Source organism: Zalophus californianus, chromosome 1 (assembly GCF_009762305.2).
Source record: "Zalophus californianus isolate mZalCal1 chromosome 1, mZalCal1.pri.v2, whole genome shotgun sequence".
In the NCBI taxonomy this organism is placed as follows: Eukaryota; Metazoa; Chordata; class Mammalia; order Carnivora; family Otariidae; genus Zalophus; species Zalophus californianus.
The window spans coordinates 93,484,797-93,500,960 of NC_045595.1; positions in this window are offsets into that span (position 1 = coordinate 93,484,797).

Below are 16,164 nucleotides of genomic sequence, written 5' to 3' on the forward strand. Positions count from 1 at the left end.
TTCCTTAGTGGTTATAGGTCTGTTCAGGTTTTCTATTTCTTCCTGGTTCAGTTTTGGTAGTTGATACATCTCTAGGAATGCATCCATTTCTTCCAGGTTATCTAATTTGCTGGCAAAATGTTGCGCGTAATGTGTTCTTATAATTGTTTGTATTTCTTTGGTGTTGGTTGTGATTTCCCCTCTTTCATTCATGATTTTGTTGATTTGGTTCATTTCTCTTTTCTTTTGATCAGTCTGGCCAGGGGTTTATCAATCTTGTTAAATCTTTCAAAGAACCAGCTCCTAGTTTCGTTGATCTGTTCTACTGTTCTTTTGGTTTCTAGTTCATTGATTTCTGCTCTGATCTTTATTATTTCTCTTCTCCTGCTGGGTTTGGGCTGTATTTGCTGTTCTTTCTCTAGGTCCTTTAAGTGTAGGGTTAGGTTGTGTATTTGAGACCTTTCTTGTTTCTTGAGAAAGGCTTGTATTGCTATATACTTTCCTCTCAGGACTGCCTTTGCTGTATCCCAAAGATTTTGAACAGTTTTGTTTTCATTTTCATTGGTTTCCATGAATTTTTTTATTCTTCTTTAATTTCCTGGTTGACCCATTCATTCTTTAGTAGGATGCTCTTTAGCCTCCATGTATTTGAGTTCTTTCTGACTTTCCTCTTGTGATTGAGTTCTAGTTTCAAAGTATTGTGGTCTGAAAATATGCAAGGAATGATCCCAATCTTTTGGTACCAGTTGAGACCTGATTTGTGACCTAGGATGTGATCTATTCTGGAGAATGTTCCGTAAGCACTAGAGAAGAATGTGTATTCCATTGCTTTGGGATGGTAGGTTCTGAATATGTCTGTGAAGTCTTTTGGTCCAGTGGGTCATTTAAAGTCTTTATTTCCTTGTTGATCTTTTGCTTAGATGATCTGTCCATTTCAGTCAGGGGGGTGTTAAAGTCCCCCACTATTATTGTATTGTTGTCAATACGTTTCTTTGCTTTTGTTATTAATTGCCTTATATAATTGGCTGCTCCCATGTTAGGGGCCTAGATATTTACAATTTTAGATCTTCTTGTTGGATAGGCCCTTAAAATAGGATATGTCCTTCCTTATCTCTTATTACAGTCTTTGGTTTAAAATCTAATTATCTGATATAAGTATTGCCACCCCAGCTTTCTTTTGGTGTTCATTAGCATGGTAAATGGTTTTCTACCCCCTCACTTTAAATGTGGGGTTGTCTTTGGGTCTAAAATAAGTCTTTTGCCGACAGCATATCGATGGGTCTTGTTTTTTTAATCCACTCTGATAGCCTGTGTCTTTTGATTGGGGCATTTAGCCCATTTACATTCAGGGTAACTATTGAAAGATATGAATTTAGTGCCACTGTATTGCCTGTAAGGTGACTGCTGGCTATGTTCCTTTCTGGTCTATGTTGCTTTTAGGCTCTCTCTTTGCTTAGAGGACCCCTTTCCATATTTCTTGTGGAGCTGGTTTCGTGTTTGCAAATTTCTTTAGGTTTTGTTTGTCCTGGAAGCTTTTTCTCTCTCCTTCTATTTTCAATGACAGCCTAGCTGGATATAGTATTCTTGGCTGCATATTTTTCTTGTTTAGTGCTCTGAATATATCATGCCAGTCCTTTTTGGCCTGCCAGGTCTCTGTGGATAGGTCTGTTGCCAATCTAATGTTTCTACCATTGTAGGTTACAGATCTCTTCTCCTGAGCTGCTTTCAGGATTTTTTCTTTGTCTCTGAGACTCGTAAGTTTTACTATTAGATGTCGGTGTGTTGACCTATTTTTATTGATTTTGAGAGGGGTTCTCTGTGCTTCCTGGATTTTGATGCCTGTTTCCTTCCCCACATTAGGGAAGTTCTGGTTATAATTTGCTCCAATATACTTTCTGCCCCTCTCTGTCTTTCTTCTTCTTCTGGGATCCCAATTATTCTAATGTTGTTTTGTCTTATGGTATTGCTTATCTTTCGAATTCTGCCCTCGTGATCCAGTAGTTGTTTATCTCTCTTTTTCTCGTCTTCTTTATTTTCCATCATTTGGTCTTCTATATCGCTGCTTCTCTCTTCTGCCTCATTTATCCTAGCAGTTAGTGCCCCCATTTTTGATTGCACCTCATTAATAGCCTTTTCATTTCGTCTTTTTAGATTTTAGTTCTTTTATTTCTCCAGAAAGGGTGTCTCTAATAACTTCCATGTTTTTTTCAAGCCCAGCTAGTATCTTTAAAATCATGATCTGAACTCTAGTTCCGACATCGCACTAATGTCCATATTGAGTAGGTCCCTGGCAGACAGTACTACCTCTTCTTCTTTTTTTTTTTTTTAAAGATTTTATTTATTTGAGAGAAAGAGCACATGAGAGGGGAGAAGATCAGAGGGAGAAGCAGACTCCCTGCCAAGCAGGGAACCCGATGCGGGACTCGATCCCGGGACTCCAGGATCATGACCTGAGCCGAAGGCGGTGGCTTAACCAACTGAGCCACCCAGGCGCCCTACCTCTTGTTCTTTTTGTTGAGGTGATTTTTTTCTGTCTTGTCACTTTGTCCAGAGGAGAATAGATGAATGAGAGAACAAAATGCTAACAGGGTAACAACGTCCCCAGAAAATATTCTCCAAACAAATCAGAAAAGACCTGAATCCAGGGGGAAAGAAAGGGAAAGGAAGAAAAAGAAAGAGGAAAAAAAAGAAAAAGAAAAAGATAAAACCAAACAAAAACAGAACAAAACAAAACAAAAAAAACCAGAATATGATCAAATATGTTCAGGCTAGTGCATAGATCAGTGCCACACACTAGATTTTGGATGTATTTTAGTGTGTTAGAAGAAAGTGCCTCCCAAAATTTTAAAGAAAGAAAGACTTATATATGTACAAAATAAGGGTTGATATGATGAAGGGATGGAATATGAATGTAAAGACGAAAATATAAAAAATTTTATAAAATGAATTGATAAGAAGTTGTTTGAAAAAGAAAGAAGAGGATTTAAAAAAAAAAGAAAGAACAAAAGAAAAAAAGGGGGAGAGAATGTGATCACGCAGGAGACTAGAACAAAGCCATACACTAGATATTTAGGGTATATTTTGATCTGTTAGAAGAAACTCTATTTCAAAGTTTTAAAGAGAGAACAACGTATATATACATGCCAAAAATAAGGTTAACTACTATGAAGCGATAGAATATGACTCTAAAAATTAAAAATAAAAAAATTTTTTTTAAAAGGTATTGATAAGATTTTGGTTGAGAAAGGGAAAAAGAAAAATTCAAAAAAGACAGTTAAAAAAAATTAACTTTGAAAGACTAAAGAATCATGGTAAAAAAGCCATGAATTCTATATGTAGTATTCCCTTAGCGCTGGAGTTCTGCCATTCTCATTGATCTTTAAACTTGGTCTTGGCTGGCTGTTCTTGCTGATCTTCTGGGGGAGGGGCCTGTTGCTGTGGTTCCCAAATGTCTTTGCCAGAGGTGGAATTGCCCAGTCCTTGTCAGTCCGGGTTTAGTAATCTGCTCGGGTTTGCTCTCGGGAGCTTTTGTTCCCTGCAAGCTTTCGGTACAGCTTTGGAGGACGAGAAATGGCAGCTTTCCAATCTCTGCCTTCGAGGAGCCAAGAACTCGGGGCCCCGCTCCTCAGTGCGCCCCCAGAGAAAAGCAGTCACTCCCGTGTCCCCGGTCTCCCGCCGCACTCCATGCTCACCCGGCCTGTGACCAAGCGTTGCTATCTCTGGCACCTGACCCCATGTGGAGTCTCCAAACCCAGCAGATCCCTGTGGTGCGCTCCTGTGCTGCTCCTCCCAGGGGAAGAAGGGGAGTCTCCCCGGATCTGCCGCTTGTTGGGTCCCTGCTGGAGGAGCAGTGGCCCGACTGTGTCGCCGATCACAGTTTATGGCAACTCTGAGCTGAGAGCCTGCGCCTTGGCTCTGTCTCTGCAGCCAGCTTCCCTGCTCTGATACCCAGGAGCTTTGCCACACTCAGGGACCCCTGGTCTTTCTGTGACCCTGAGGGTCCTGAGACCACACTATCCCGCGAGGGTTCCACCCCCCCGTTAGCCACTGGAGCAACGTCCCTCAGTGGAGCCGACTTCTAAAAGTTCCGATTTTGTGCTCCGTGGCTCTATCACTTGCCAGAAGCGCCTGATGGAAGCCCCTCCTCCGCCGTCTATCCTCCCGAATATCAACTCGGATTCACTTCTCCACATGTCCTACCTTCGAGAAAGTGGTCGCTTTTCTGTTCGGAGAGTTGTTGCTATTCTTTTCTTCGATCTCCTCTTGAGTTCGTAGGTGTTCAGAATGCTTTGATCCCTATCCAGCTGAATTCCTGAGACCAGACGAAATCCAGGTCTCCTACTCCTCTGCCATCTTGCTCTGCCCTCCTCGGTGCCATTTCTTGATCATGCTATGTATCAATTGTGCTTCACGTGGTCATTCTCCCAGGATCCAGCAGACAGGGCAGCCTTTCTCTGGGGGACTGCCCAAACTTTAGGCAGAAGGCAACAGAGAGCATGGAGACTGCACACTGGCTCTTAAAGTTTCCACCTGGAAGTTATAAATCACCTGAGTCACATGTCATTGGCCAAAGCTAATCATTTGGCCAAATGAGACTCCATGGTGCTAGGGTAGGGCAATTCCAAAGGGCAGAGCTCCAGATATCCCTCCCCTTTCCCAAGTTCAGTTCTGGATAAAATATACACGCATAATCCAACCTCTATACATGCACTGTGACCTTGGGCAGCACATATAATGGTACAGCTTTGGGCAAATTTAATAATTCCACATAATATCACAGAGTTTTTGTGAAGATTAAATGAGAAAACTGCCTTTCTTTTTTGTATGTACATTTTTCATTGAAAAGTACAGAATTGAGGACATACTGTATATATAATTTCACATTCTGCTTTTAAAGTTAATGTTATTTCATAAACATTTCCCCAAGTTATTATAAACCCCTTGTAGGAATCCTTATTATATTAGAATAATATTACAAGACACATTCTAAAGTAAGATATACATTTCTATATAAAAGGGCATTTTGCATTTGTAAGATGTTCCCAATTTTCAGTGGCTCCTTATCATCCAAATAGGTGCCACTTCATTAAAGGAAGAAGTGGAAGCCCAGGCTGGAATAGCCCCCAACCGTTCCCCAGTGAGATGAATCAAACTTCCCACTGAGGACGACAGGCTCCGGCACACATTTGCTTTTCCAAATAAAGGTTCAGGAGGATGTCTCCCCAAAGAACATAGAGTGCACAGTGCTGTTTTGTAGGTCAAGGAGAAAGCCCTAAGGTATATTAAAAAAAAGAAAAAAGAAAAAAGGTAGTTACCAAAGGAAACGGATAAATTGAAACTGCTGCATAGAAAACACTTGGTCACTGCAGCTTGGATATTAGTGAACTGGGAAGGAAGAGAAAGAAGATAATTCACTGTCCTTAAACAAGTTTAGAGGATCATGAATATGAGAGAACATTAGCACACCTCACTTTTCTGGCCGTGCTCTGTGCCATGGACTATTTATTTGGGAGTCTTTAAGAGATGGGACCTTAAAAACAAAACTTTCAGGGCACGTGGGTGGCTCCGTCGGTTGAGCATCTGCCTTCAGCTCAGGTTGTGAGACCAGGGTCCTGGGATGGAGTCCCACATCGGGCTCCCTGCTTAGCCGGGAGCCTGCTCCTCCCTCTGCCTGCCGCTCCCCCTGCTTATGCTCTCTCTCTCTCTCTCGCTCTCTCTGTCAAATAAATAAATAAATAAATTCTTTAAAAACGTTCTATCAAAGCTATTTTTTAAAAGTATTATTTCTCTGGCTTTAATTGCCATGCCTCCCCCCTTTCTCTAACACCCAGGAGGAGGAGTAGAGGAACACTTAAGAGCTAGAGGTGATGTAAAGAAGCTTCCATTGATTCAGTCACTATTTTGTTCACTCACTCCCTTCCGAAGCCTTTATCCAGGGTTATGTTGGGAGAGATGGAGATGACCTAGATAAAGTCCCTGGCCTCAGTTGTCCCCTTTCTAGAAGAGAAGTCATGCCAGCAACTCACATTCATCATAGAATGATCAAGCTCATTACTGGGCACTGTGGGATACAGAAAAGGGACAACTTGATCAGCTTGGCTGAGTCAGGGAAGGTTTCCAGAAAGGTGGTATTTAGGCTAGGACTTGAAGAACTAGTGGAGGTTGTGAGCATTCCCCATGACAGCCCCGTGGCTACCTGTCCACCTTAAAGGGCCCCCTGGTTTTCTGGCCCACGGGTGGGGAGGGGATCGATCCCACATCTGAACTTAATGTGAGGTAAACTGAACATATCAGAATACTTTGAGCTGGAACAAGGAGAGGGGGCTCCGTTGGGGAGCAGGCAGCTTTAACTATTAGGCTCTATTGACACTGTGTTTAGGGCTGTTGGGATTCTCAAGGGTCTTCCAAAGTGTTTGAACAAATGTTCCCAATTTGAGATTAAAGCAAAAACCTGCAAAATAAAAATTAGTATACGCCTAATTTATACATCATTATACATTTATACAGAATCTATAGAAAACTATACATTTATACAAGGCATCATTATGTCAGCCAGTGTATGGTGCATGCTGGGTCAGTATGAAACTGTGATGAAGTTGTGCATGGGCCCCAGGCCCGCTGCTAAAAGCTGTATCCGGTATGAGCCCAGCTCTCCACTCAGTCACTACGTGACTTTGGACAACTTATTAACCTCTCTGAAGAGTCCGTTTTTTCTCTTGCCCAGCAGGGATAATGCTGTCCACCTGCCTGCCTCATAGGGTGGTTGTGAAGCAACCAGATGACAGATGCTGATATACTTTGTAAGCTGCAAAGCCCCATACAAACTCGAGCCATCTTGCCTGGCCCAGACTCCAGCAGGCTCGGCAGGCAGGCGGTTCTGCTCACAGCCGACCTCTGATGGATGTCCAGACTTCCCTGTCCACAGTTTCATCTCCCCTAATGTGGAGAAGGCAACACTGGGGACAGTTATTCTGGACTCAATCCTGACTGACGAGGGAGAAAGGGTTGGTGGTGTGGAATAGATACATAGGGCTCTACAGTTCACAAAGTGTTTCACATGCATCATTGCACTTGGTTCTCCCAATAACCCTAAGAGGAAATTGAGGTTTGCTTGTTATCTTACATCCATGAGCTGAGGAGCCATGACTCTAACCCAGGCTTTCGGATTCTGTATCTTGTGCCTATTCCCAAGTGACCTTGCTCCCTGGGAGTACATAAAAGGGGAGGAAATATTCAGACAAGATTATGGATTGAGGATGACCATCCATCAACCTACAGGTCCAGGGACCGATAGGTTATTTTCTTTTTGATGGAGGCCCGGGGAGGGAGGAGTGTCGGGAAGGGTGTTGATGATAAACCTAAGTGAGGGACAGCTTAGCCTTCCTTCCTTGATGGGAAAGGAGCCTCGCTGGGGAAATAGAGAAGGAAGGACCCAAAGACTAGAACCTGAAGTATTATCATCAGTGGAGTGGACAGGGAACTGATAGCCTTTGGGGTCAGACTTTCCCTGAGTTCAAATCTTGGCGCTTTCATAGCTCCATGCCTTGGGCAAGTCCCATTACTTCTTGGACCCTCAGTTTTCTTCATCTATGAGATAGATGCTAAAATAGTTTTCCTATGAGAAATGAACAAGATAATACATGTCAAGCTGCTAGTTCAGTGCCTGGCACATATCTGGTGTTCACTAAGGGAACTACCAGTCCTCAGACATTGGTGGGACTGAGTGCAGCAGAGACCCTTCCTGGAATACCCCAGGAACCTGATGAGTTGTAGAAGGGAGGCCATGCTGCCAGGCTCGTGATGACTGCGGTTCTGGCACACTGCAGATTTCTTACCTCCTGGCTCCAGCCTTTGCCATCTCAGAACATTTTCTGAGAAGCAGTCTTTATTCTTTTTCTCCTCCTCTGCATGTCTTTCCGTGGCCACAGCTGCCTCCACAGTCAAGGCCTATCGTTACGGCAGTGTCCAGGGTAGGGGTGAAGCCCTTGGGCTTGAATCCTTGCCCTGCTGCTTACCAGCTGTGGAGATTTGGCAAGTAACTTAACCTCCCTGTTTCCCAGTTTCCTTATCTATAAAACGGGATCACAGTCATACTGACAACATAGATCTGGGCCAGTTTTTAAATGAGTTAATGCATGTGAGACACTTAACAGCGCCTGTCATACAAATACATACTTAGTAAATATTAGCTGTTATGGTTGTTGTAGTTTATTGGCTGATTTGTCTGTCCCTCTCTTCCACAATTTATCAAGCCCACACTAAGTGGAATAATCTTCAAACACTGGCTGCTGTACACTATCCTTTCACCTTAGACCCTAGAGTGGTGGCTTACTTGTTGCTTCTAGGTCTGATGCCAGACCGCTCATCTGGCAGGCAAAGGCTCCCACTGCCCTCCCATCCCACCCTCTCACTCTCCTCATTCCTCACCAGCAGGACTTCCCATGCATTCCCCCTCAGGCTCTCTCCTGACAGCCCATGCCACTGACCCCAAGGGGGAATATTCCCAGGACTCCACACTGGGTTCAGTTACCTTCCTCCTTCTCCCACTCCTGGTAGGCAAGTTTAGCCAAGCCTGTGGCTTCAGTAGCTTTCCCTTCGTATTGACTTAAATCAAATCTCTCTTTCTCTGGTTTGATTTTTTTGTTAGTTTGTTTTGTGATTTCCACCATTAGTGATTCATTCTTTTGAGTTTAAGCATTGTCTTTTCTCCAGGATCCTCTTTTAAAATGAAAGTAATTGGGGCACCTGGGTGGCTCAATGGGTTAAGCCACTACCTTCAGCTCAGGTCATGATCTTGGGGTCCTGTGATAGAGCCCCGTTGTTGGGCTCCCTGCTCAGTGGGGAGCCTGCTTCACCCTCTCCCTTTGCCCCTCCCCTCTGCCTCTCTCTTGTGCTTTCTCTCTCTTAAATAAATAAATAAAATCTTAAAAAAATGAAATGCAAGTAATTATGGAATTCCTAACTGATTAAATCTTTACATACTCTGGGAGGAAGGACTTAAGAAGCTAACACCTTAGTTAGAGCCCATCCTATCCCTGGGCACTGGGATCTCTGCAGAGAAGGCACTGAAGTGGAGGTGGGGGGGTGAACATGGAGGAAGGGGAGACAGGCACATATTGCCCCATTTTGTTTCAGAATGGTCTGAGCTGGGCATGGGGAGAGAATGTATAAAGAGGAAAACTCAAAAAGCTATTGTCCATAAGGGGATGAAAGGGGAATGGTTGTTAAGACTGTTAGACTGAAGAAGATGCTTTAGGGAATCACACAATCTCAAGTTTAAACCAAAGGGGCACACCTGGACAGAGGAAGGCTTTTAAAGGAGCAGTCCTTTCTGCAAAACACTGGGTCCCCTTCAAATCAAAGAGAAAATCCTATAAAAATCTACTAGGTCTCATTCCCAATTAGTCCTAAATAAATATTCAGAGATGTGATCAAAGATTTATATATAAGAGTATTACATAAATTAGTTTTATATCATCATAATATTATATATATATTAGTTTTAAGAATCCAAAAATATCCTGTTGAGGAATAAGAAACTATTTCAATGAAATATTGAATAGACTATCCTTACATTGAAATCTTTCACATTCATTGAAATCAGACTTTAAAGAATATTTAATGACATGGGGAAATGCTAATGGCATAACATGAACTAAGAAATTAGGATTTACTATTTAATAGTATTACAAGTGATAGTAATACCTGTAACTTGCTCCCAACTTCCCCGTGAAAAACTTGATCTTTAAGACATACGATAAAATTGTTAAAAGTACATGAGATCAGCTTAGCAAACTTTTATTATAAAAATGCAAAAAATTGGAAACATTTTATTGAGCTATAACATAAAACTACTATTGCCAATTCTAAGTTCCTACAACTGCAGATATTCAATGTTCATGGAAGAAAGATTGGAAGGAAATACAGAAGAATGTTAATTGTGGTCATCTCTGTAGGTAAAATTATGGGTGATTTTAAATTTTCACCTTTAAAATATTTTTTATATTTTAAACAATGAAAAAGTACCACTTTGTAATTAAATTATTATTTTCTAATCGGCAAAGTTAAAGGTTCTGTAACATGGGGCTGTTTCCATCTTTGTTCCTGGCATGGGTTCAGTTTTTTTATTGTTATGTTAATCACCATACATTACACCATTAGTTTTTGATGTAGTGTTCCATGATTCATTGTTTGTGCATAACACCCAGTGCTCCAGGCAGAATGTGCCCTCTTTAATACCCATCAGCAGGCTAACCCATCCCCCACCCCCTCCCCTCTAGAATCCTCAGTTTGTTTTTCAGAGTCCATCGTCTCTCATGGTTCGTCTCCCCCTCTGACTTACTCCCCTTCATTCTTCCCCTCCTGCTATCTTCTTCTTTTTTTTTTCTTAACATATATTGCATTATTTGTTTCAGAAGTACAGATCTGTAATTCAACAGTCTTGCACAATTCACAGCGCTCACTATAGCACATACCTCCCCAATGTCTATCACCCAGCCACGCCCTCCCTCCCACCCCTCACCACTCCAGCAACACTCAGTTTGTTTCCTGAGATTAAGAATTCCTCATATCAGTGAGGTCATAGGATACATGTCTTTCTCTGATTGACTTATTTCACTCAGCATAACACCCTCCAGTTCCATCCACGCAATGGCAAGATCTCATTCCTTTTTATGGCTGCATAATATTCCATTGTGTATATATACCACCTCTTCTTTATCCATTCATCTGTCCATGGACATCTTGGCTCTTTCCACAGTTTGGCTCTTGTGGACATTGCTGCTATAAACATTGGGGTGCACGTACCCCTTTGGATCCCTATATTTCTTTGTGGTAAATACCCAGTACTGCAATTGCAGGATCGTATGGTAGCTCTATTTTCAACTGTTTGAGGAACCTCCATACTGTTTTCCAGAGGGCTTGCACCAGCTTGCATTCCCACCAACAGTGTAGGAGGGTTCCCCTTTCTCCGCATCCCCGCCAACATCTGTCGTTTCCTGACTTGTTAATTTTAGCCATTCTGACTGGTGTGAGGTGGTATCTCATGGAGATTTTGATTTGGATTTCCCTGATGCTGAGCGATGTTGAGCACTTTTTCATGTGTCTGTTGGCCATTTGGATGTCTTCTTTGGAAAAATGTCTGTTCGTGTCTTCTGCCCATTTCTTGATTGGATTATTTGTTCCTTGTGTGTTGAATTTGATAACTTCTTTATAGATTTTGGATACTAGCCCTTTATCTGATATGTCATTTGCAAATATTTTCTCCCATTCTGTCGGTTGTCTTTTGGTTTTGTGGACTGTTTCTTTTGCTGTGCAAAAGCTTTTTATCTTGATGAAATCCCAACAGTTCATTTTTGCCCTTGCTTCCCTTGCCTTTGGCGATGTTTCTAGGAAGAAGTTGCTGCGGCTGAGGTCGAAGAGGTTGCTGCCTCTGTTCTCCTTTAGGATTTTGATGAACTCCTGTCTCAGGTTTAGGTTTTTCAACCATTTGGAGCTATTTTGTGTGTGGTATAAGGCAATGGTCCAGTTTCATTCTTCTGCATGTGGCTGTCCAATTTTCCCAACACCATTTGTTGAAGAGACTGTCTTTTTTCCATTGGACATTCTTTCCTGCTTTGTCAAAGATTAGTTGACCATAGAGTTGAGGGTCCGTTTCTGGGCTCTCTATTCTGTTCCATTGATCTATGTGTCTGTTTTTGTGCCAGTACCATACTACCTTGATGATGACAGCCTTGTAATAGAGCTGGAAGTCCAGAATTGTGATGCCGCCAGCTTTGCTTTTCTTTTTCAATATTCCTCTGGCTATTCAGGGTCTCTTCTGATTCCACACAAATTTTAGGATTATTTGTTCCATTTCTTTGAAAAAAGTGGATGGTATTTTGATGGGGATTGCATTGAATATGTAGATTGCTCTAGGTAGCATTGACATCTTCACAATATTTGTTCTCCCAATCCATGACATTGGAACGTTTTTCCATTTCTTTGTGTCTTCCTCAATTTCTCTCATGAGTATTTTATAGTTTTCTGAGTACAGATCCTTTGCCTCTTTGGTTAAATTTATTCCTAGGTATCTTATGGTTTTGGGTGCAATTGTAAATGGGATTGACTCCTTGATTTGTCTCTCTTCTGTCTTGTTGTTGGTGTATAGGAATGCCACTGATTTCTGTGCATTGATTTTATAGCCTGCTACTTGACTGAATTCCTGTATGAGTTCTAGCAGTTTTGGGGTGGAGTCTTTTATGTTTTCCACATACAGTATCATATCATCTGCAAAGAGTGAGAGTTTGACTTCCTCTCTGCCGATTTGGACGCCTTTGATTTCTTTTTGTTGTCTGATTGCTGTGGCTAGGACTTCTAATACTATGTTGAATAGCAGTGGTGATAGTAGACATCCCTGCCGCGTTCCTGACCTTAGGAGAAAAGCTCTCAGCTTTTCCCCATTGAGAATGATATTCGCTGTAGGTTTTTCATAGATGGCTTTTATGATATTGAGGTATGTACCCTCTATCCCTATACTCTGAAGAGTTTTAATCAAGAAAGGATGCTTTTTCTGCATCTATTGAGAGGATCATATGATTCTTGTTCTTTCTTTTGTTAATATATTGTATCACGTTGATTGATTTGCGGATGTTGAACCAGCCTTGCAGCCCAGGGATAAATCCCACTTGGTTGTGGTGAATAATCATTTTAATGTACCGTTGGATCCTATTGGCTCGTATTTTGGTGAGAATTTTTGCATCCATGTTCATCAAGGATATTGGTCTGTAATTCTCCTTTTGGATGGGGTCTTTGGTTTTGGGATCAAGGTAATGGTGGCCTCATTAAATGAGTTTGGAAGTTTTCCTTCCATTTTTATTTTTTGGAATAGTTTCAGGAGAATAGGTATTAATTCTTCTTGAAATGTCTGATAGAATTCCCCTGGGAAGCCATCTGGCCCTGGGCTTTTGTTTTTTGGGAGAATTTTGATGACTGCTTCAATTTCCTTAGTGGTTATAGGTCTGTTCAGGTTTTGTATTTCGTCCTGGTTCAATTTTGGTAGTTGATACATCTCTAGGAATGCACCCATTTCTTCCAGGTTATCTAATTTGCTGGCATAGAGTTGCTCATAATATGTTCTTAGAATTGTTTGTATTTCTTTGGTATTGGTTGTGATCTCTCCTCTTTCATTCATGAAATGGTTGATTTGGGTCATTTCTCTTTTCTTATTGATCAGTCTGGCCAGGGGTTTATCAATCTTGTTAATTCTTTCAAAGAACCAGCTCCTAGTTTCGTTGATCTGTTCTACTGTTCTTTTGGTTTCTATTTCATTGATTTCTGCTCTGATCTTTATTATTTCTCTTCTGCTGCTGGGTTTAGGCTTTTTTGCTGTTTTTTCTCTAGCTCCTTTAGGTGTAGGGTTAGGTTGTGTTTTGAGACGTTTCTTGTTTCTTGAGAAAGGCTTGTATTGCTATATACTTTCCTCTCAGGACTGCCTTTGCTGTATCCCAAAGATTTTGAACAGTTGTGTTTTCATTTTCATTGGTTTCCATGAATTTTTTTATTCTTCTTTGATTTCCTGGTTGACCCATTCATTCTTTAGTAGGATGCTCTTTAGCCTCCATGTATTTGAGTTCTTTCCGACTTTCCTCTTGTGATTGAGTTCTAATTTCAAAGCATTGTGGTCTGAAAATATGCAGGGAATAATCCCAATCTTTTGGTACCGGTTGAGACCTGATTTGTGACCTAGGATGTGATCAATTCTGGAGAATGTTCCATGGGCACTAGAGAAGAATGTGTGTTCCATTTTTTTGGGATGGAATGTTCTGAATATGTCGGTGAAGTCCATTTGGTCCAGTGTGTCATTTAAAGTCTTTATTTCCTTGTGGATCTTTTGCTTAGATGATCTGTCCATTTCAGTCAGGGGGGTGTTAAAGTCCCCCACTATTATTGTATTGTTGTCAATGTGTTCCTTCGCTTTTGTTATTAATTGCCTTATATAATTGGCTGCTCCCATGTTAGAGGCATAGATATTTACAATTGTTAGATCTTCTTGTTGGTTAGACCCTTTAAGTAGGATATAGTGTCCTTCCTCATCTCTTATTACAGTCTTTGTTTTAAAATCTAATTTGTCTGGTATAAGTATTGCCACCCCAGCTTTCTTTTGGTGTCCATTAGCATGGTAAATGGTTTTCCACCCCCTCACTTTCAATCTGAGGGTGTCTTTGGGTCTAAAATGAGTCTCTTGCAGACAGCATATTGATGGGTCTTGTTTTTGAATCCACTCTGATAGCCTGTGTCTTTTGATTGGGGCATTGAGCCCATTTACATTCAGGGTAACTATTGAAAGATACGAATTTAGTGCCATTGTATTGCCTGTAAGGTGACTGTTACTGTATATTGTCTCTGTTCCTTTCGATCTCTGCTGCTTTTAGGCTCTCTCTTTGCTTAGAGGACCCCTTTCAATATTTCTTGTAGGGCTGGTTTCGTGTTTGCAAATTCCTTTAGTTTTTGTTTGTCCTGGAAGCTTTTTCTCTCTCCTTCTATTTTCAATGACAGCCTCGCTGGATATAGTATTCTTGGCTGCATATTTTTCTTGTTTAGTGCTCTGAATATATCATGCCAGTCCTTTCTAGCCTGCCAGATCTCTGTGGATAGGTCTGTTGCCAATCTAATATTTCTACCATTGTAGGTTACAGATCTCTTCTCCAGAGCTGCTTTCAGGATTTTCTCTTTGTCTCTGAGACTCGTAAGTTTTACTATTAGATGTCGGTGTGTTGACCTATTTTTATTGATTTTGAGAGGGGTTCTCTGTGCCTCCTGGATTTTGATGCCTGTTTCCTTCCCCACATTAGGGAAGTTCTCTGCTATATTTGCTCCAATATACTTTCTGCCCCTCTCTGTCTTTCTTCTTCTTCTGGGATCCCAATTATTCTAATGTTGTTTCGTCTTATCGTATCACTTATCTTTCGAATTCTGCCCTTGTGATCCTGTACTTGTTTCTCTCTCTTTTTCTCAGCCTCTTTATTTTCCATCATTTGGTCTTCTAGATCACTGATTCTCTCTTCCGCCTCATTTATCCTAGCAGTTAGTGCCCCCATTTTTGATTGCACCTCATTAATAGCCTTTTTGATTTTGACTTGGTTAGATTTTAGTTCTTTTATGTCTCCAGAAAGGGTTTCTCTAATAACTTTCACACTTTTTTCAAGCCCAGCTAGTATCTTTAAAGTCATGATTCTGAACTCTAGGTCCGACATCACACTAATGTCCGTATTGAGTAGGTCCCTGGCAGACGGTACTACCTCTTGTTCTTTTTACTGAGGTGATTTTTTTTGTCTTGTCATTTTGTCCAGAGGAGAATAGATGAATGAGAGAACAAAATGCTAACATGTTAACAACATTCCCAGCAAATATACTCTATACAATCAGAAAAGACCTGAAACCAGGGGAAAAGAAAGGGAAAGAAAGATAAAGGAAAGTGGAAAAAAAAAAAACAAAGAAAAACAGAACAAAACAAAAAAACAGAATATGATCAAATATGATCAGACTAGTGTATAGATCAGTGCCACACACTGGATTTTGGGCATATTTTGGTCTGTTAGAAGAAAGTACCTCCTAAAATTTTAAAGGAAGAAAGACTTATATATGTACAAAATAAGGGTTGATACAATGAAGGGATGGAAGATGACTGTAACGATGAAAAGTATAAAAGATTTTATAAAAGGAATTGATAAGATAAGAAGTTGTTTGAAAAAAGAAAGAAGATTAAAAAAAAGAAGAAAAGAAAAAAAAAGGGAGGGAATGTGATCAGGCAGGAGACTAGAACAAAGCCATACACTAGTGATTTAGGGTATATTTTGATCTGTTAGAAGAAACTGTATCTCAGAATTTTAAAGAGAGAACAGCTTATATATATATATATGCCAAAAATAAGGGTAACTACTATGAGGGGATAAAATATGACTCTAAGAATGAAAAATAAAATTTTTTTTTAAAAGGGATTGATAAGATGTTGGTTGAAAAAGGGAAAAAGAAAAATTCAAAAAAAGAAGAAAACAGTTAAAAAAATTAACTTTGAAAAACTAATGAATCATGGTAAAAAAGCCATGAATTCTATGTGCAGTATTCCCCTAGCACTGGAGTTCTCCCATTCGCCTTGATCGGTAAACTTGGTCTTGGCTTGCCAGCTGTTCTTTCTGATCTTCTGGG